This window comes from Lissotriton helveticus, chromosome 7 (genome assembly GCF_964261635.1).
Source record: "Lissotriton helveticus chromosome 7, aLisHel1.1, whole genome shotgun sequence".
NCBI lineage: Eukaryota > Metazoa > Chordata > Amphibia > Caudata > Salamandridae > Lissotriton > Lissotriton helveticus.
This window is the reverse complement of record NC_136068.1, coordinates 1,156,562,689-1,156,583,209: the sequence shown is the minus strand read 5'-3', so window position 1 is coordinate 1,156,583,209 and position 20,521 is coordinate 1,156,562,689. Positions and strand designations below refer to the sequence as shown.

General features: G+C 47.5%; 1 protein-coding gene across 1 annotated transcript in view; it reads right to left on the bottom strand.

Moving 5' to 3' along the window:
* Positions 1 to 20,521, bottom strand: part of FAM20A (FAM20A golgi associated secretory pathway pseudokinase) — a 373,784-nt gene that overhangs the window by 285,704 nt on the left and 67,559 nt on the right. The gene's annotated exons all lie outside the window — the stretch shown is intronic.

The window sequence follows — 20,521 nt, the reverse complement described above, 5'->3', positions numbered from 1 at the left end:
AGTGCCATAACATGTGTAGCAGGTCCGCTCCCGGCAGCATGCATCTCGGGCATGTCGCTGAGGTACCCGGAAAGTAGTGGTTGATTCTATCTGGCGTGAGGTACACTCTGTGCAATATGTACAATTGTATCAGTTTAAAGCGTGCGTTGCGTGGGATGCATCTGGGACTCGCAAGTACCATTGCCCATTCCCTATCAAACTATTCTTTCCCTCTATCTACCGCCCACTTGTCACGTAGTGGCTGCAGATTAAGTTGTGTGTGTGATAACAGTGCCTGCGTTAACCAATGTACCACATGTGACATTGTAGCGCTTTGTTTATCTCTGCTGACATTGTAGCGCTTTGTTTATCTCTGCTGACATTGTAGCGCTTTGTTTATCTCTGCTGACATTGTAGCTCTTGATTGCTCCTAGTACATTCGTATCGCATTTTCTGTGCCCTGCTCGCATTCATTTATTGTGGCTGCTTGTGGTTTGCCTGAGCGCTTTCAGTGCATGAACTATATCGCTCCTGTGCAACACGTGGCGCTTTTATGTAAACTCGCATTGCCTGGTAGCTGCAACTGTGCCTGATTGTACCGGAGCCCTCATCTGCGCTATTTCCCTATCTGTGCCCCAGTCTTGTCCTGCTTTTGCTTCGGGTTGCGGCCATTTTGTTGTTGTTTTGGTCCTATCAGCCCGCCCCTCCACCCCGCTCCCGCCTCCCAGCTGACCCGCCCTCGCCCCTCCCCCCTCTACCATCCACATATGACAGATACCTTACGCGCGCAGCGGTCGCGCCCCATGCGCGCCGAAGGTGCGCCAAAGGTAAGCCCGTCTACGCCCGTCCGCGCCTGGACCACGCCCAGCCCCAGACCCCCTGGTCCACGCAAACCCCACTCCACCCGCATAACGTATGCCGCCGCCACCATTCTAGCCCTTAACCCCGGACGCACACCGCAATGCTATGAAGCTGGCCCGGGACGTTCCCACGGTCCTTTCGCCTGTCACTCCTGCAAATATACCAGCATCAAGACCCATACCACATCCACTAACCCCAAAAACAGCTCCGACTCTTATCACCTGAAGTGCATCCTGCTAAACACCCGCTCGACCCACAGACACGCCACTGAACTCTGGGATCTACTGGACACTACATCACCGGACATCGTCTTCCTTACTGAAACATGGATGAACGCGTCTTCAACACCCGACATCGCCATAGCCATCCCGGACAACTACAAAATCATCCGAAAAGACCGCACCATCCAAACAGGAGGAGGCATCGCCATCGTCCATAAGAACACCATCAAAATCACGACCAACTCCGACGATAACCTCACAACCGCCGAACACCTCCACTTCCAGATCCACACCGACCCTAGAACCACACTTAGAGGCACCCTCATCTACAGACCTCCAGGAACCCGTAAACAATTCAGCGAAGACATCACTGACTTCATCAGTCCACATGCCCTCGCATCCGAGAACTACATCCTACTAGGAGACCTCAACTTCCACCTGGAAAAGAATAACGACAGCAACACCACCACCCTTCTTGACAACATGGCCAATCTCGGCCTCAAACAACTTGTTGACACCCCCACCCATGTAGCCGGACATACGCTCGACCCAATCTTCACCTCCAGCAAACACATCTCCTTTGACCACACCACAGCCCTCCATTGGACGGACCACAGTTGTGTTCACTTCAGCTACAAAACCACCTCGACCCATAACCCCCCACAACCTATTCCCCGAAGAAAATGGAACAAAATCACCACCGACCAACTCCTCACATCGCTCAACCAAAACCCACCCGCCCTCTCATCGGACCCAAACGAAGCGGCCATCAAACTCAAACAATGGATCACTCACAGCGCTGACGAATTAGCTCCCTTGAAAAACCATCGCACCAAACAAGACAGCAAAAAGGCCCCCTGGTTCAACAATGACCTTAAGAAATCCAAGAAGCTATGCCGTACTCTCGAGAAAACATGGAGAAAAAACCCAACCACCGACAACATATCCACCCTCAAGGCAGCCACCCGCAAGCACCACCAGCTGATTCGATCCACCAAGAAATCTGCATTCAAGAATCGACTCGACAACAACGCCCATAACAGCAAGGAACTTTTCAACATCGTCAAAGAATTCACCAACCCCAACGCAGCCTCAAACGACATCACTCCCTCCCAAAACCTCTGCGACTCGTTATCCTCCTTCTTCTACAACAAAATTGCAGACATACATAAAAGTTTCGGAAACAGATCCAACGAACAATACTCTCCACCCCCCTCAGAACGTAAACAACCCTCTAACTACCTCAGCACCTGGAACCCAATTTCCACTGAAGACACCATCCGCCTGATGAACTCCATCCATTCTGGCTCGCCAACCGACCCATGCCCCCACCACATCTTCAACAAAGCTGACTCCATCATCGCACCCCATCTCCGTGATGTCATCAACTGCTCCTTCAACTCTGCTACCTTCCCAGAAAGCTGGAAACATGCCGAAGTCAGCGCCCTCCTGAAGAAACCAACTGCAGACCCCTCCGAACTTAAAAACTACCGCCCCATATCCCTCCTCCCATTCCCGGCCAAAGTCATTGAGAAAGCCGTCAATAGCCAACTCGCCGCCTTCCTCGAATCCAACAACTCCCTCGATCCCTCACAGTCCGGCTTCCGAGCCAAACACAGCACCGAAACCGCCCTCATTGCAGCGACAGACGACATCCGAACACTACTGGACAACGGAGAAACAGTGGCCCTCATTCTACTCGACCTCTCCGCCGCCTTCGACACGGTATGCCACAGCACCCTCATACAACGTCTCAACAACATCGGCATACAAGGAAAAGCCTTGGACTGGATCACCTCGTTCCTAGCTGGAAGAACCCAGAAAGTCCGACTTCCCCCGTTCAGATCAGAGGCAACAGAAGTCATCTGCGGTGTACCACAAGGATCATCACTCAGTCCCACCCTCTTCAACGTTTACATGAGTCCACTCGCTTCCATCGCGCGTCAACACAACCTTAACATCATCTCCTACGCCGACGACACCCAGCTGATCCTTTCCCTCACCAAAGACCCCAACACCGCCAAAACCAATCTTCACGAAGGCATGAAAGAAGTAGCCGTCTGGATGAAAAACAGCCGCCTAAAACTCAACTCAGACAAAACGGAAGTGCTCATCCTAGGATCATCCCCCTCCGCCTGGGACGACTCTTGGTGGCCTGCGGATCTGGGCTCTGCACCCATACCTACAGACCACGCACGTAAACCTTGGCTTCATCCTAGACTCCTCACTCTCGATGACCAAGCAAGTCAACGCCGTCTCATCCTCCTGCTTCAACGTACTTCGTATGCTCAAAAAAATCTTCCATTGGATCCCCACCGAAACAAGAAAGACTGTCACCCACGCACTGGTTACGAGTCGACTTGATTACGGAAACACCCTCTACGCCGGAATTACAGCCAAATTACAGAAAAAACTCCAACGCATCCAAAACGCATCAGCAAGACTCATTCTGGACATCCCTCGCCAAGATCACATCACCGGCCACCTGAAAAACCTCCACTGGCTTCCCGTCAACAAGAGAATAACATTCCGTCTCCTCACCCACGCACACAAGGCCCTCTACAATCTAGGACCCGAATGCCTCAACACTCGTCTATCCTTCTACACACCCACCCGCCAACTAAGATCCTCCAATCAAGGCCTCGCCGCAGTTCCGCGTATCCAAAGATCCACCATGGGAGGTAGATCCTTCTCCTACTTGGCGGCCAAGACCTGGAACTCACTCCCCACTCACCTCTGCCTTACACAGAACCACATCCCCTTCAGAAAAGAACTCAAAACCTGGCTATTCGATAAATAATAATCCCCCTCCCCAAGCGCCTTGAGACCCTCTGGGTGAGTAGTGCGCTATATAAATCCTTGAACTTGAACTGGTTCATCCGCAATTGTCCCCCACCGCTGTGTGTACGCTCTGATTATGGAAGCATGCTGTAGGAACTGCCCAGCTGGCATTCCCGTGTCGTCAGCGAGGGTCGCGAAAGGTATCAAGGCGCCAACGGCATACAGGTCCGCCATGGTGTCCACTCCTGATCGTGTCCAGTGCTCCAGCGTTGCTTCGGTGACTGCGCCTATGGTCCTGGGGGTGCCAAGGAGCGGGAGTGCTGGGGCATATGGCTTAATCGCTTTCGTGAGCCGAAGGCTCCTGCTATAGCATTTTGCGGCCACTGTCACGTGTAGTTGTACCTGTCTCTTCATTTTGGTCAGTGGATGGAACAACATGTGGATCTGGAGAGGGGACATCGTGTCTGTGTCAGAGGCCGTATCTCCCAGGTTCCTGCCATCGAGCCAGGCGCCACCCATTGTAGCTGCGCCGCTAGGTAATAAAGCTCCAGATTCGGCACTGCGAGACCCCCCTCGTCGACAGGCGTGTATAATTTTCTCAGTGCCACTCTGGGCCCTCCGCGAGGGGCTCAATCGCCAGCGAGAAAAGTAATGGGGACAGCGGGCATCCCTGTCTGGTGCCCCGCCTAACTTTAAGGGCCTCAGACAGTAATTTGCCCGTGCGAACCCGCACTTCTGGGCTTTTGTAAAGTAGACCGACCAACTCGATGAAGTCGTCCCCCAGGTCGAATTTGCGCAGTACTGTCAGCAGATAGGGCCATTCTACCGAGTCGAAGGCCTTTTCAAGGTCTAAGAACAAGAATCCCGATCGTGGCCATCGACGCACTGCGCACTCCTGCACTCTGAACAACCTCCTGATATTGTGGGAGGTGCACCTGGTGGGCACAAAGCCGTTCTGATCCCCGTGGACTAAGGCGGGTACCAAGGTCGCCAGCCGTCGGGCCAGGGTCGACGCTAGGATTTTGTAGTCCGTATTCAAGAGTGCCAGGGGCCGGTAGGAGCCGAGGAGTGTGCCATCCCTGCCTGGCTTAGGAAGAGACACTAGGGTCGCTTCATTCATTGACCCGGGTAAGGACGAGTCCTCCAGTGCCACAGAGTAGAGCCGGAGGAGCTCCGGGATCAGGATGTCAGAGCATGCCTTGTAGTACTCGGCTGGTAGTCCGTCCGGTCCAGGAGTCTTGCCATTCGAGAGGGCAAAGATGGCGTCGCGTAGTTCGTCCGACGCAAGCGGCAGCCCCAAGTCTTCCCGTTGTCCGTCAGTCAGAGTAGGCAGTGCGACCTCATCGAGATACGTGGTAATGTCCGCTTGGCGTACCTGCAGTCTCGACTCATATAGCGTGCGATAGTGTTGAACGAAGGCCTCATGTATCTTCTCCTGTGTGTACACCACTGGGCCGTCAGTGGGGCGTATCACCGTCACAGGTGACGATCGGTCCTCACGACTTATCAACCAGGCCAGTAATTTGCCAGGTTTATCCCCCGCGTGATGTGTGCGGGCCGAGTGCGCTGTGTAGTTTATGTGTCGCAGCCGATCTATCAATTTGTCGTGTTCCGCCCGTGCCTTCAGTAACCCAGTGTCAGTGCCCTCGGCCGCCTCCTGTTCCGCCTGCAGCAGGCCCGATTCCAAACGCTGCATATCTTTTTCTATCTGTCGCCGGGAGCGTACCTGCGTGCCCAGGCAGTGTCCCCTAAGTACCACTTTAAACGTATCCCATTCCAATTGTGGAGTGGATGCCGTGCCCGTGTTGTCCTCGAAGTATTGCACTGTGTGTGTGCTTATGGAGTTCCTGAATGGACCGTCCAGAAGCAGATCTGGTTGTAGTCTCCAGGTAGGCACTGGGGGTCTTGTCTGGTCCCACGTCAGGTCCATGAAGTGTGGGTTGTGGTCTGAGTGTGTGCGGCCCATGTAACAGGTGTCCGTCACATGTGGGAGAAGTTCGCTGGTGAGCATGTACCTGTCCAGACGCACGTGTAAGGCGTGCGCGCCCTGGTGTGGGGATTTCGACTGCGCCATGCATCTTGCAAGTCCCATTGCGCGGACCAGGCCTGTAAGGCCTTCGCAGCGTTCTGTGCCTGTGTGCCTGGTGGCGGGGGGTGAGACCGGTCGAGCGTCAGGTCTAGTGTGCAGTTGTAGTCCCTGCCCAACACCCACGTGATACCATGCCAGGGTGCTAACGTGTCTGTGAGCTGTGCTAGGAATTCCGCCTGGCCTGTGTTAGGTGCATAAATCGAGGCCAGGACCACTGGTCTCCCGTCCAGTCTGCCATTCACCACTACGTACCTTCCGCTGGGGTCTATATGTGTGTCTAGTACTGTCAGAGGGGTGCCCGGTTTTACCCATACCAACATCCCTCTAGCATAGGAGGAGTAGTGTGTGGCAAAGAGTTGCCCACGCCATCTACGCCGCAAGACACGAGTCTCCGCCTCACTGAGGCACTGTGAATCCTCTGATGTATCATTAGGTTTCTCTTTGTAATGAAAGCCTTATCACATTCAGAACATTTATATGGTTTCTACCCAGTATGGATTTTCTGATGTACTGAAAGGATACCCTATTGGCTGACAGCCTTGTCACACTCAGTACAATTATATGGTGTCTCCCCCGTGTGGATTCTCTGATGTGCGCACAGATGATCCTTTCGACTGAAAGCCTTATCACATTCAGAACATTTATAAGGTTTCTCTCCAGTCTGAGTTCTCTAATGTATTGTCAGCCTTTGCTTTATAATGTATGACTTGTCACATATAGAACATCTGTAGGGTTTCTTTGCCATGTGATTTCTCTGGTGTACTAATAGTTCAGTCTTCAGAACGAAAGCCTTGTCACAGTCAGTACACTTATATGGTTTATCTCCAGTGTGATCACTCAGATGGCGCTTTAGAAGAAATCTGGTTTTGAAACCCTTATTACACTGAGAGCATTTGTATGCAGTCTCACTGCTGTGAGACAATTGATGTACCCTTAACAATCCTTTAATAAGGAAAGCCCTCTCACATTCAGTACATCAGTAAGGTTTTATCCCAGTGTGAACTCTCTGATGTATTATCAGCTGTCACTTTGTACTGCAAGCCTTCTCACATTCAGAACATTTATATGGCAACACAGTTATATTATAATGAGTATAAGCCTTCACACGAGTCAAAAAGTGCAATACAACTGCTCTTTTTCAATTGAAGAACACAACTTCTGCCCAATCAAATGCTATACTCAAGGAAATCATCAAGTAGGCAGAGCATAAAGAAATAATTCTGAAAGCTCTTTTTCGATAGACTATGCTGTGATGCCAGACCTAAAGACTAGAACCACACTCAAGTGCTGTAAAATTACTTATTTGAATACAGTTTGTGTTAAAGAAGGTCCACATTTGTCGTTGAAGTAATGTAGAATGCGATTTTTTCCAATGAAGAATCAAACCAGGAGTGAATCAGGGTGTTGCCCAACGCGGATTCCCTGTTTCCCTGATTCACTCCTGGTTTGAACCGCGTATCAGCCCAGGACTTTGACGACGGCCCGATCCCATACTCGAGGAATTCATATCGCCGACAGTAGTCCCTATTCATTCAGGGCCTGTCCCCTGACATCATTCCTTGTGAAGACACTTTTCCCTAGGCAGAACCGGGCCCCGTTCCTTTGCCCTCGCTTCACCACATCCGGACTTCATCTCGGACTCCGAAGAGCCGTTACCCCTTCATTGGAAACCACACCTCCAACCCCGGATCCCCCGGAGATCCACCAGTTCATCCCCTGCAGCTCACTCACCTAACTGGCAACCCGGTCCGGATGAAGATCCTAAATAAATAGGATCGAAACGCCGTCGACCCTCCTACAGCACGACTTATGGCGCACCATCAACCGTGGTTCACAAAATAGAGAATCATCACCCATTAATTGAGGACGAACCATTGCTTTTGTACATACTGTGTTTTTTACCACACTGTCACCTTGCGTCCTCGCTGTATCCACCCACTTGTCACTTGCGCCGTCACTCTTTGCTTCACTATCACATAGTGAACAAAGCCCCCTTGGGTTGCCTTCGCATTTTATGCCCACAGTGCTGCCTTAACTGTTCTGTATGAAATGCGTCCTTAAATATATGATGTTACGTGCACCTTCTAAAACCGAAATCGAGAGTCTCTCTTTCTTTTTTTCCCACGCTCCTGCAATGGTTTGTGCATAAATGTGAATACTTGCCCCCCTTCTACTGAATCCGATTGAGATATTGTTGCTGATAATACATGTACACCCAGATCTTAATTCGGTCTATAGGTTATACTCGTGTTGTTTTTCCCTACCCAACTCAGAGCAGCACCAAAAATGCTACGCTGCATTGTGTGACAGGGAGGGAGCAGGAGAGCATCATATCTACAGATACAGCACTCTCTGCCACGTTCCCTAGTGCCGGCGCATACTTTTTGCGGCCGAGAGCAACATACATATTCATACACCTTTGCACTGTAGCACCTTTGCACCATGTTGAAAAGGTGTGTGTGTGAGTCTAGCTATGCCAGAGGAAGAGGTGTGGCGCCTCGGCTAGGGCGACTGACTCCAGAATCTGGGGATCATGCTTCGATCCCCGGCACCGGCGGCAGATTAGCCCAGCACCATGTGACTCTGGGCAATAGCTTGCTTAATCTTCCTGATGGCCCCCAGCGCTTCGAGACCCTTACGGGTGATTGTGCACTTTACACATGTGGATTTTTGTTATTATTATCGCTAGAAAACTTTTAAAGCTTTTCTTACTTTGTATGTGTGCTGTACAGTGCAGCACACAGGCAAAGTTGGAAAAGAAAGGAGAAATTATTACTTCTCCTTTTAACGCCTGCTTTCCAGTGGCATTAATTTTTAAGCAAAAACCTTGTCTCAAATTTTTGGTAGATTGGGTTTTGCGTCAAAAAGCATAGGTGGTTGCATAGGAACGCCCATGAACCAGCTATGTAATGCCCCCAAGATGTCTCAGTTCTGCACTAGAATGTGAATTTAAAAAAAAGTACGCTGTTTTGCATCACTTTTGTGATGGAAACCCACTGCACAATGCTAGTTAAACTGGGCCGCCGTCTATATTCATGCAGCCATTTAGCAAGTGGATTTTATTTAGGAAACATGGCACGTGAACCTGTGGTTACCTAAATTCATCGATGAATAGTCTGACTGAGGTATTCTGGGATTTGCAGACCGTCATGGTGAACACTCATTTTATACCTGCAAAATGGGACAGAAGGACCAGTTGGTGTGTCGAACATAAACTTGCAGCGTTCACGTGCTGGGCCTCTGCATTTCTTTCCACGTGCGCACTCTAAGCCTCCTCGGTGAGGTGTGCTCCAGACCTCAATGCAAGAGTAGGATTTGCTGTGAGCCGAGTACTCGGAGTGTTTGAGATGGAAACAGTAGTGCAGGTGCTCACTATTCCAGAGTACCTGCTTGCGACTGGAATTGTATCTACTCTTCCATTAAAATTAAAGAAGTGCAGGTACTGTTTACAGGCCGTAACAGCCCATTTAAAGCACTGCTCCCTGCAGGGGAAACAAAAAACGCTCAAATTTAGGAACGTGAAGAAAGACTGACCTTTTTCCCGTTAAAATTGTTTATTCACGCCAGACTGCGCCACCGCGCCCTTAGCTGGACTACAAACAGACTGACCTCAGCCAGAATTAAGACAATAACCCTCTCATTCTCTGCCAAAAGCTTACTTAGTTCTGGCTTTTCTGCGGGGTAAATATGACCGCACTCAGCCCCTTAGTCCACTCTCTCCCCACCCCTCGGCGAGGAAATAATCCTGAGTCACCGCCGCCCACTTAGCTGGAAAAATATGTCCACTTCCTTGTTTGTTGGTTTTAACACTCACAGAATGTATGACTGGGAAGTTTGTTTTCTTATAAGAGGTTGAACTCACCGCCTCTGTTTTCCCCCTCTCCGGTTTTATTTTCCAGCCCCACTCCTCGTCAAGGAGAGACTCTAGTTTATGGCAGAAGTACTGGAGGTGAGGGAAGCAGGGCTGAAAACACCCTACTTACGTGTTTTCAATGCAAACAGCTAATGTCCAGCGTGGCTCTTTCTCATACAAAGTGCTTAAAAATCCGAGACATTCACGGTGTAGTGATATTTGAAGTCACTGTGGCACTTGTTTTATCGACCAAAGGAGGTAAAAAGGATGTTCCAGCCCAACATGGATTGGAGCCTCTGTCCTGAATGTTACACACCTTTTTAACGAAGCCGCTGAAACTCCACCCACAGTGCTTTTTTATGTTTAGGCAATGTAACTAAATTGGGAAAATGATTGGTGCCACCCGCACCTAGAGGCGTTTCGCCCTCAGTTGGATCTCGGATGGGAGCCCCCCGCCCCCCCAAGACCCAGAAGTAATGGTAGCCAGGGGGAGCACCGGTGAAGTCCTCGGAGGGCGCAAGTCGTCCCAATGTGTGTTTTACATATGTCGGAAAATGATAAGGTGAATATTCAAGGAACAAAGTGAAGAGTACCTTGAAGGTCAAAATAAAAGGCTACGCTGTGAATATCAAATAACCGTGTTTTGTTGCTCTGTGGAATAGGTTTACGGGGAGGGTATGGATTGACAATCAGTGGGGACTATTCGCACGTTGTATGCATACTATGATAGGTGCCAGCCACACCTAGGGGCGTGGTGTCCTTAGGAGCATCTCGGGCAGAAGCCTTCTTTCTTCCCTCCCATAAGACCAGGAAGTAATAGTAGCCAGGGGGAGACCCGGTGACGTCATCGGAGGGCGCAAGTTGTCTGCAACGAAGATAAAAGCGGACAGTGAAGAGGGTAAATTCTCTTTGTCCTCTTCAGCGGCTTCCGAAGTGGAAGACCAGTACGAAGTTACCCACCCACCCATCCCTATGGGCAGGGTCCCTGACAGCAAAAAATGGTGTAGACATGGGCATGGGCTGACCGACACTTGGGACAGGGCGAGCATTCAATGGGGCTCCAGGCTGGTGGGAGGGGGCACTGACCTGCGGGTGGTCCTAGACTTTTCTGCCCCACCTGAGATGCCGGTGGGTTAAGAGACTTTGGGGGGGACTGTGTTCAGGAACCCCGAGGGTGGGCAGGCGCTATGCAGTGCCCTAGTAGTTGTACCTATGGGATGGAGGGCTGAAAAAATCATTACTAATAAAGGTGACTGGTGGTCAAAGTGATACATCAATGCTGTCAGATGCCCTTGGTGGTACTCAACGGCCAGTGCAAGTTGGGGCCTGCTGGCACAGCGAGCACAGTCAAAGTCATTACAAATTGGTTGTCTTGATGTCTTGATGTCTTGATGTCTTGATGTCTTGATGGTTAATGCCATGCCCGTACTGTATATACAATCCTCTGCCTAAATGTATCCTTTCAAATGCGGCCTCTTTTGGCTTTCTCATAAGTTAAGTCATCAACAATGTGTGTTTTAAATATGCCTGACAATGAAAAAGTGAAAATTCAAGGAGCAATGTGAAGGTAAAAATAAACGGCTATGCTGTGAAGATCAAATATCTGTCTTTTGTTGCTCTTTGGAATAGGTTTGCAGGGATAGCATGGATTGACAATCAGTGGGGGCGATTTGCATGTTGTATGCACACTATGGTTGGGGAGGAGTGAAACCCTTCTCAAGCAGGAACCTTCAATTCTTTTCAAGGTGAAGCCACAAGCAACCCAAAATTAATCTGTGCTCAACCCCTTGGTAGCCTGGCACAGAGCAGTCAGGCTTAACTTTAGAGGCAATATGTAAAGTATTTATGCAGCTGTTGAAACCGTAATAAAGAAAAAACACAACAAAAATAATTCTTACACAAATTTAGAAAAATAGAGTACATGTTAATAAATAAATCAAGACCAAAACAACAAAAAACTAATCAGTAGAACTGAAGATATGCAATTTTCAGGATTTCAGTAAATATAGTCCCAAAAAGCACAAAGCACCAACTGCCGGGTCTGGCCGGGCTAGACTGCGACAAAGTCACAAGTACAGGCTGACTGCGATGGAGTGCGGGCTAGCTACAGGGACCAAGCTATGCCTGCTGAATAAGGGTGCCTTAAATCCTGTTTACAAAGAGTTACGCAGTCCCACATCGAGGGTGCTTTGTGCAGCAGAGGCGATGTGAGGTCATGGTTGGAGAAGCGTCGCACAACATCGATTCAGAGACGCTATGAGGCTGAAATGTTAAGTCGAGGAGGCTGTCGGCGAGGGGGGCTTGTGATGTGAAGCCCTGTGTTGAAAACGCGGCATACAAAGGTTTTCTCCGAAGAAGCTATGGAGCTTGAAATGCAGAGTTCTGCCATCATGAAAGCTACCATCAACAAGAGACTTGCGATGCGAGGGCCTGTGTCGGGGATGCATCGTATAGCGTGGATCCAATGGGGCTGCAGGCTGCGATGCAAAGTCCTTGCATCAGAAATGCGAGGAGATGCATCAATTCTGCTTAGGGTTGCGCTGCACTCTAGAGGAGATGTGTACATTCTACCCGATCCACACATGGACTGTAAGAGCACCTTGTGGCCCACTTCCAAGGTTCCAGGACTGGGGTGGCAGCACTTGGCATGGTAGGACTCACAGATGGCATAGTCCAGGTGCTGGGTTCAAGGTTGTTGGAGCACCTGAGGCTCTAGAGAGGAGGTCAGGAAACAAGCTCTTGGAGTCTCTAATGGATCCTTGGTTCAACAGATAGAGGTCCAGTCCTTTTCATCCAGGCAAGAGGACAGCAGGTCAGTACAGCAGGGCAGCAGTCCAGAAGAGTGGCAATCCTTTCAGTAGCACAGCAGTCCTTCTTCCTGGCAGAGTCCACAGGTCCAAATGTGTACTGAGGAGTTGGGGTCTTAGGTCCAATATTTACATATGGTGCCCACTTGAAGAGGAGAAAGAGTCTAGAGGTTTCCCCTCCCCTGAGATGTCAGACATCCCCGTTCTCCCTGTCCTGGCCCCAGCTTATCTGGGGTCACAATAAAACAGATAACCCTTTTGTGAGAGTGCTTAGGCACAGCCTTTGTCACATGAAAGTGTGGTCCCACATCGAGGGTGCTTTGTGCAGCAGAGGCGATGTGAGGTCCTGGTTGGAGAAGCGTTGTACAATGTCGGTTCAGAGACGCTATGAGGCTGCAATGTGAAGTCGAGGAGACTGTCGGGGAGGGGGGCTTGTGATGTGAAGCCCTGTTTTGAGAATCCGGCATACACCGGTTTTCTCAGAAGAAGCCTCGGAGCGTGAAATGCGGAGTTCTGTCATCATCAAAGCTACCATTGACAAGAGACTTGCGATGCGAGGGCCTGTGTCGGGGATGCATCATATAGCGTGGATTTAATGGGGCTGCAGGCTGCGATGCAAAGTCCTTGCATCAGGAATGCGAGGCGATGCATCAGTTATGCTTAGGGTTGCGCTGCACTCTAGAGGAGATGTGTACATTCTCCCCGATCCACGGATGGACTGTAAGAGCACCTTGTGGCCCACTTCCAAGGGTCCAGGACTGGGGTGGAATTACTTGGCATGGTAGGACTCACAAATGGCATAGTCCAGGTGCTGAGTTCAAGGTTGTTGGACCACCTGAGGCTCTAGAGAGGAGGCCAGGCAAAAAGCTCTTGGAGTCACTATTAGGTCCTTGGTTCAATAGATGCAGGTCCAGTCCTTCTCACCCAGGCAAGAGGACCGCAGGTCAGTACAGCAGGGCAGCAATCCAGAAGAGTGGCAGTCCTTTCAGTAGCACAGCAGTCCTTCTTCCTGGCAGAGTCCACGGGTTCAAATGTGTACTGAGTAGTTGGGGTCTTAGGTCCAATATTTACACATGGTGCCCACTTGAAGTGGAGGAAGAGTCTAGAGGTTTCCACTCCCCTGAGATGTCAGACATCCCCATTCTCCCTGTCCTGGCCCCCCAGGTTATCTGGTGTCACAATAAAACAGAGATAATCCTTTTGTGAGAGTGCTTAGGCACAGCCTCTGTGACATGAAAGTGTGGTAGGTGACAGCTCCTCCCTTCGTTAACTTAGAGTGTCCCATCCTGCCAACACCTATATTCCCTTTACCTCCCCATCTGGGAGCAATACACAAAGACCAACTGTCAGCTACAACTGGTCATGTGACCCAGGAACAGGCTGCAGGCACCAAATGGTTAGGACAAGCAAATGCCAACTGTCTAAAAGTGTCATTTTCAGAATTGTGATACAAAAATCTACCATTAAAGGGGGGGGGGGTTAATTACAATTCTTTAGATACCCTACTCAACCACTTTCACCTGTTTCCAATTGGAAGATACAGCTTATTAAATGTAATGCAGTAACTCCAATGTTATCCTATGAGAGAGGTAGGCCTCGCAGTAGTGAAAAAGGACTTTAGGGTTTTTTTCACGTTACCACTACAGACCGTAAAAGTATATATCCTACTTTTTAAATACAGTACGCCCTGTTCATAGCCTACCCTAGGGGCGACCTACATGTATTAAAAGAGATGGTTTGGGCCTGGCAAAAGGTTTATTCTGGCATGTCAAATTGTCAAATGTCAAATCAGTGCTGCAGGCCCACTAGTAGCATTTAATTTACAGGCCCTAGGTTAAACATGGTAACACTTTACTAGGGACTTGCAAGTAAACAGTAGGGTTGAAGTAAAAAAAAGTTAGACGGAAAAGCACGCCAAGGGTGCCTGGTCCAACAAGCAACATTCATCACATAAAAAGACAGGAGAGACGACGACTAAGTTATCCTGTCCTATTGCACCTGTAGAACTCCTCAGGTCTCATCCCAGCTCACCCTGGCTACACCCATGGAAGTTTATGCCAGGTTTGCTTTTAATAATTACATTTAGGGTGTGACAGAATAAGGTCAATGACCGACAACAGTTGTTAATTGTCTCTTGTTAGTGGACCTAACTACTTGTTATATTATTGATCATGTAACAGATGTGGTCTGGTATATTCTTAGGTGTGGCTTTATTGGCGATGGACCAGAACAGCTGATTCTTTAGTGGACCAGGAAGTGACAATTGATTTGAATATTAACTTATTACATTTCAGATTACTAATTACAGAGGAGAACCAGATATTGGGAAATCTGTTTAACACAACTCTTACTAGAGGGTTTAGTCTTTGCTGTGGTTATACATACAGACGTGTTATGAAAGAAGTTGCACATTTAAAACATATTTCTTTAGTATAAGGAAGGGGAAATTAGCCCTCTGCTATATACAATTCAGAAATGCATTAAAATCAATGGAATCTATATTTATGGCATGCCAAAATAAATACAATTTGCTGGAAGGAATGTAATAAAGATATCAACAACAGCGCCTTGTCCTGAAGATAGATTAGGCACATAGAAGAAATACTTAATGATATGACCTAGAGAAGTACCACACATGCCCCTTTAGAAAGGAACAGCAATTGTGTGCATAACACATCAAGAATATAATGGTTTCCTAAGAGTGTAGAAGATGAAGACCCTTTACTGTCCAGAAATCGACATAGGCCACAATAGGTGTCCAGCTGAGAGCTTTGATGCTAAAGTATGTAGGATGAGAACAAAAGATGTTAGTGGAAAGGGCTGGGTCTGGTGGCTTAGTGTACTAATGCATCCACGGTAGGGGCTTGTGTTTGACCTCTTAGTAACAGGTTCAAATCCAGGTGGGTCAACTCAGCCTTTCATCTTTCTGAGGTCGATAAAAAAAATACTGTTGAGCTGGGTAACAATAAACATCTATTATTCAGGGCCTTGATACCCTTGGGTTATATGTGTGCTTTACAAAATACAAAATATGCATGCTAAAACTAAAAACACAATGCTTAAACATGAGGACATACAAACGCAGATTGTCCATAATTATAGAAGGAAACTATAGGCATGATACACAAAGGGTATGTAACCTTTACCACGCATTTTTTACAACGCAATGCCATTACCACACATTTTTTACAACGCAAAAACTTTTACAACGCATACTTTTACAACGGATACTATTACAACGCAAGTACTTTTACAACGCATGTACTTTACAACGCATTTTTTGAGTAAAGGGGTATTTTAAGGGTTCAAGGCTAGGTTTGGGTTTTTGAGTAAAGGGGTATTTTTAGGGTTCAGGGCTAGGTTTGGGTTTTTGGGTAAAGGGGTATTTTTAGGGTTCAGGGCTAGGTTTGGGTTTTTGGGTAAAGGGGTATTTTTAGGGTTCAGAGCTAGGTTTGGGTTTTTGGGTAAAAGGGTATTTTTAGGGTTCAGGGCTAGGTTTGGGTTTTTGGGTAAAGGGGTATTTTTAGGGTTCAGGGCTAGGTTTGGGTTTTTGGGTAAAGGGGTCTTTTTAGGGTTCAGGGCTATGTTTGGGTTTTTGGGTAAAGGGGTATTTTTAGGGTTCAGGGCTATGTTTGGGTTTTTGGGTAAAGGGGTATTTTTAGGGTTCAGGGCTAGGTTTGGGTTTTTGGGTAAAGGGGTATTTGTAGGGTTCAGGGCTATGTTTGGGTTTTTGGGGAAAGGGGTATTTTTAGGGTTCAGGGCTAGGTTTGGGTTTTTGGGTTAAGGGGTATTTTTAGGGTTCAGGGCTAGGTTTGGGTTTTGGGGTACAGGTGTACAAGGTAAAAATAAATTTAAATTAAAATTAAAGTAAAATAAATTATATTAATTTTAATTAATTACATTTTTAAAAATATATTATATACTTACCAATACTTACGTTGTAATGGGATGTGTTGTAAAGGTATATGCGATGTAAAAAAATGCGTTGTAATAGTACTTTGTTGTAATGGATCCTGCGTTGTAAAAATTGTGTGGTAAAGGTAGGCGTTGTAAAAGGATGCGTGGTAACGTCATACATCCCCCACAAAGCTGGTTGTGTTCAAATTCACCTTGCACACTAAAGTGGCCTTTTTTTAACAAAAGGAATGTCACATGGTTACATTAAGCCTGAATAGAACTGCCATTTTACATCCTTACATTCTTAAGTTGCCTACGCATCCTAAAAAAAATGACATTTGACACACATTCATTTGTGTGCCCATACAGGATAATATTCTTTTAACTCAGTTTTGTTTACACTGCTACTTCATAGGCACACTAACAGGCACCTTTAACATTCTGTACAAGGGCTAAGTTCATCATGTTGTTATTTGTTTTGGCCACTCGACAACAGAGCTATCACAATAGAATAATCAATAGGGGGGTTTGACATGGTAATATGGATGATGTTATTATATGTATGACATGAGCCCCTTGTTTAGAGGAGCATTTCGCCGGCACTGAGAGGTTGACCCATTCCGGAATTCCAGCCCAGCTGATTCCCGTTTACCCCATGCGAGGGATGCTTCTGAGGTCACGTAGTTTTCGGCCCTGCTTCGCTACAACCGCCATTTTGTGTTTAGTCTCCATTTTATGTTGCCTCACTCAGGCAGCACGGCTAACGCGGTAAAATGGTCTTTCTGCCTTTTTCAGCTGCTCCATGTTTTTCTCGTTAAAGAACAACCTTTGTCCTTTTGTGCGATACTGATGTCAGGGTCTGGCCGAATTCGCAAAGCCGTGTCTAGACTGATTAATCCACGTCTTACTCCACTGTTTGGGTCCCACCATTCTTCTCTACCTTATCTTATTTAACTGGCCTTCACTATTCTCTTTGTGTGTTCCCTTGTTACATAGCCCTTCTTTTGAAGCATTCTACACATGTTTTGCTACCTGCAAATTGAATTACGGGCACTAGTGTTGATTAACCTGAGGGGAGGAGAGCACACGGGGTCTGAAAGAAGGGTGTGTTTTAGACATTCGATAGCTTGTTTTCGAACTATTCCTATTTGTCAGTTATGTGTATATTGGGAGTTGTCATTGTAAACTTGTGTTGTATAATAGACTGTGCACCACAGATTGAAGTGGCAGTCTCTTGAGAACCTACCTGTGTGGTACTTCTTAGATAACTGTGCTTAGCTGCAGCTAATAAAACTACTTTTCTACGCCTAACAGAGTGCCTCGTGTCTCTGTCGGTTGAGGCAGGTGAACTCGGAGATCTTAGGCATGCCCTGCGCCGCCTGGCCCATAAGGTCAGGTTCTCCAATTGGCGGCCCAACGTGTGGGCGACTTCAGCGGTAGTAGTTTAGTCCGAGAGTCGTGAGGAGCTTCGCAAGAAAATTCCGGAGGATTTCGCGAACCACGTGAGCGACCCCTGCATGTCGAAGTGGACCGAAGGTCTTTTGAAGCGTAGCTACTCCTTCCGGACGGCTGCTGACGACTGCTGCCCTGACTGTCGCCCTGCCTTGGCCCTTTGGTGATGATTGGTATCGCGAGACGTTAGACGGACATCTGTTGGCGTGAGAAAAGCATTCAGTTAAGTATTTGTGGGTAGCGCCCACTCTTTGTTTTTGTATTTTTTATTCGATTAGCGCGCTAACCGAAGCCAAGGGGTAAGTACGCTTGTGCTGTGACTCTATTGTCTGAAAATCCCTTGACGTTTGTAAGTAAGTCCAGTGTGTTACAAAATGCCTGGATTTAGTAAGTTTAAGAAATTTTGTTGTTTTGGTTGTTCTAGGGATTCCCGGCTAGAGGATTCTTGTCTGATTCCTCCAGTTGGAACTCCTACTTACGAACTTTACTCAAAGCATGGTCTGGGTCCTATTGTTTTTAATGAAACATGTATCCGATACACCAAGAAAGATGGTGTTTTACAGTGGCCACCAAATGGTTCTTTTGAGCTTTGGAAACGATTCTATTCAAAAGAAAAGCCCGGCCGGCAATGTTTGACTCCTTTCGCCTATGGCCTAAGGAAGCCAAACAGAAAGAAATTAAGCGAATAAAGAAAGATAAGAAAGAGGAGAGTATGTCGATTCTACAGGCTGCCCAACAATTTAAAAATGACGAAGCTGATCAGGTGATTGAGGTGTCAGAAAGACAACATCGTATGGCAATAGATAGATGCTATCCTGTGTTACCTACTGTATCAAAGAGAAAAACTCCTGATGACGATTCTTTTATGTCCCATTTGTTGACATTACCTCCGCCTTATGTGTTAGGTGCTAATGCACCGCCATTGCAACCTGCTGTTAATCCAGCTGTTTTGGTTCCTGCACAGTTGCCTATCCCTGTGATTCCACCTCCGCCCCCTTTGCCAGCGATATCTGCACCCCAATCTCCTGCGCCTCAGCCTTCTCCATCTGTCGTTTCCTTTGCTACAGATTCTTCTTCTGTTTTACAGAATACGTTGTCTCCTGTTTTGGTGACAGATTCCCCTACAGCTCGACAACGTTTAGTCGATACTGTTTCAGGTCTTTTGTCGCCTTTTCTTGGGCCTCTTTATCTTTCTCCTGCGTTGTCTAGGAGACAATCCCGTAGTCAGTTTCCGGATTTGGAAGAACGGACTAAATTAGATTCTCTTGCTCGGAATTGGATTATGAGCAGTGTACAATATAGTGTACGCGATATTTTAGATACTTTCCTGCAATGGAACGCGCCCACACAGAGATACGTACTTAATGTTATGTGCAATACTATGATTAAAGAATGGGGAGACGGGGATCTAGATTCACCTCCTCAGGATTTATTCGAAATACAGGATCAATTTGATAAGGGACTTATTGTGGGTCCTGCTGTAGAACATGCTATTCAAAAGCTTGTTACTTTTCGATCCGCCTTTTTCTCTCAAAATTCTCTTGAACCTGATCCTGCGGTTCGCCGTAAAACGGCACAATATCCTATGCGAGAAGTTCCTCCGATATGGAGAGATGAGGTTCCTCAAGGAGGTGCTAATCCTGCTGTTCCTGCTCATTTTCAGCATATATGGGTACATGACCCTTGGAAAAGGTCAGAAGTATTGGCACTTAAACAGTCTTTACCGGACCCTCGTAAGAATCCTGCTGGGTATTATAAAGAGCTGTCCCAGACTGTTGACGCTTGTATTATGAATTTGGCAGATATTGACTTACTTATGGGAAATGTAGTCCCACAAGCAATATGGACCAAGATTCGTAGGCAGGATCATGCGGCAGCTTTAGGTGGTGATTGGGCTGCCATTACAGCTGCGGATGCAGGACAAGTAGGTGGTGTCATACCGGATGTCTTGATTACGGAATTACCTGGAAGAATAGTAGATTTGATGAAAACTATGATGCCTGCGGTGCGCGTTAATTGGCATAAGTTAGCGGTGTGTAAGCAAAAGACGGATGAAAGTGTCTCCGACTTCTTTACTCATTTTGAGGAGACTTTCATCGACCATAGTGGGCAAGACATGAGTACTGAAGGTGGACAGCGATTATTCGTAGATAAGTTTGTTTTTAATTTACTTCCGGAATTATCACATAAATTAAAACAATCGGAAAGTTCGTGGGCTGTCTCTTCCACTGAACAGATATTGGCTACTGCTCAATATTATGAGAATAGGGCTAAGGAAGATAAGGAGAAAGCGGAGAAAAATACTAAAGATTTAAAAACGAAGGTTCTTCTGCAACAGGCTTATCCCCCTCGTTCTGCTCAACACCAATTTCCACACCCCCCCCCAGTTTCAGAGTTGTTACAGAAGCCAGTACTCTCAGTTCCACAAGTTCCATTGGGCCCTAATCAGTGTGCTTACTGTAAGGAAGATGGTCATTTTAAGAATACTTGTCCAATTTTATTACAGCGGTATGGTGGACCATTAGCGTCAAGGGGTCGTGGTGATTCTCGATCCATATCCAGAGGTAGGGGTTGTGGTGCA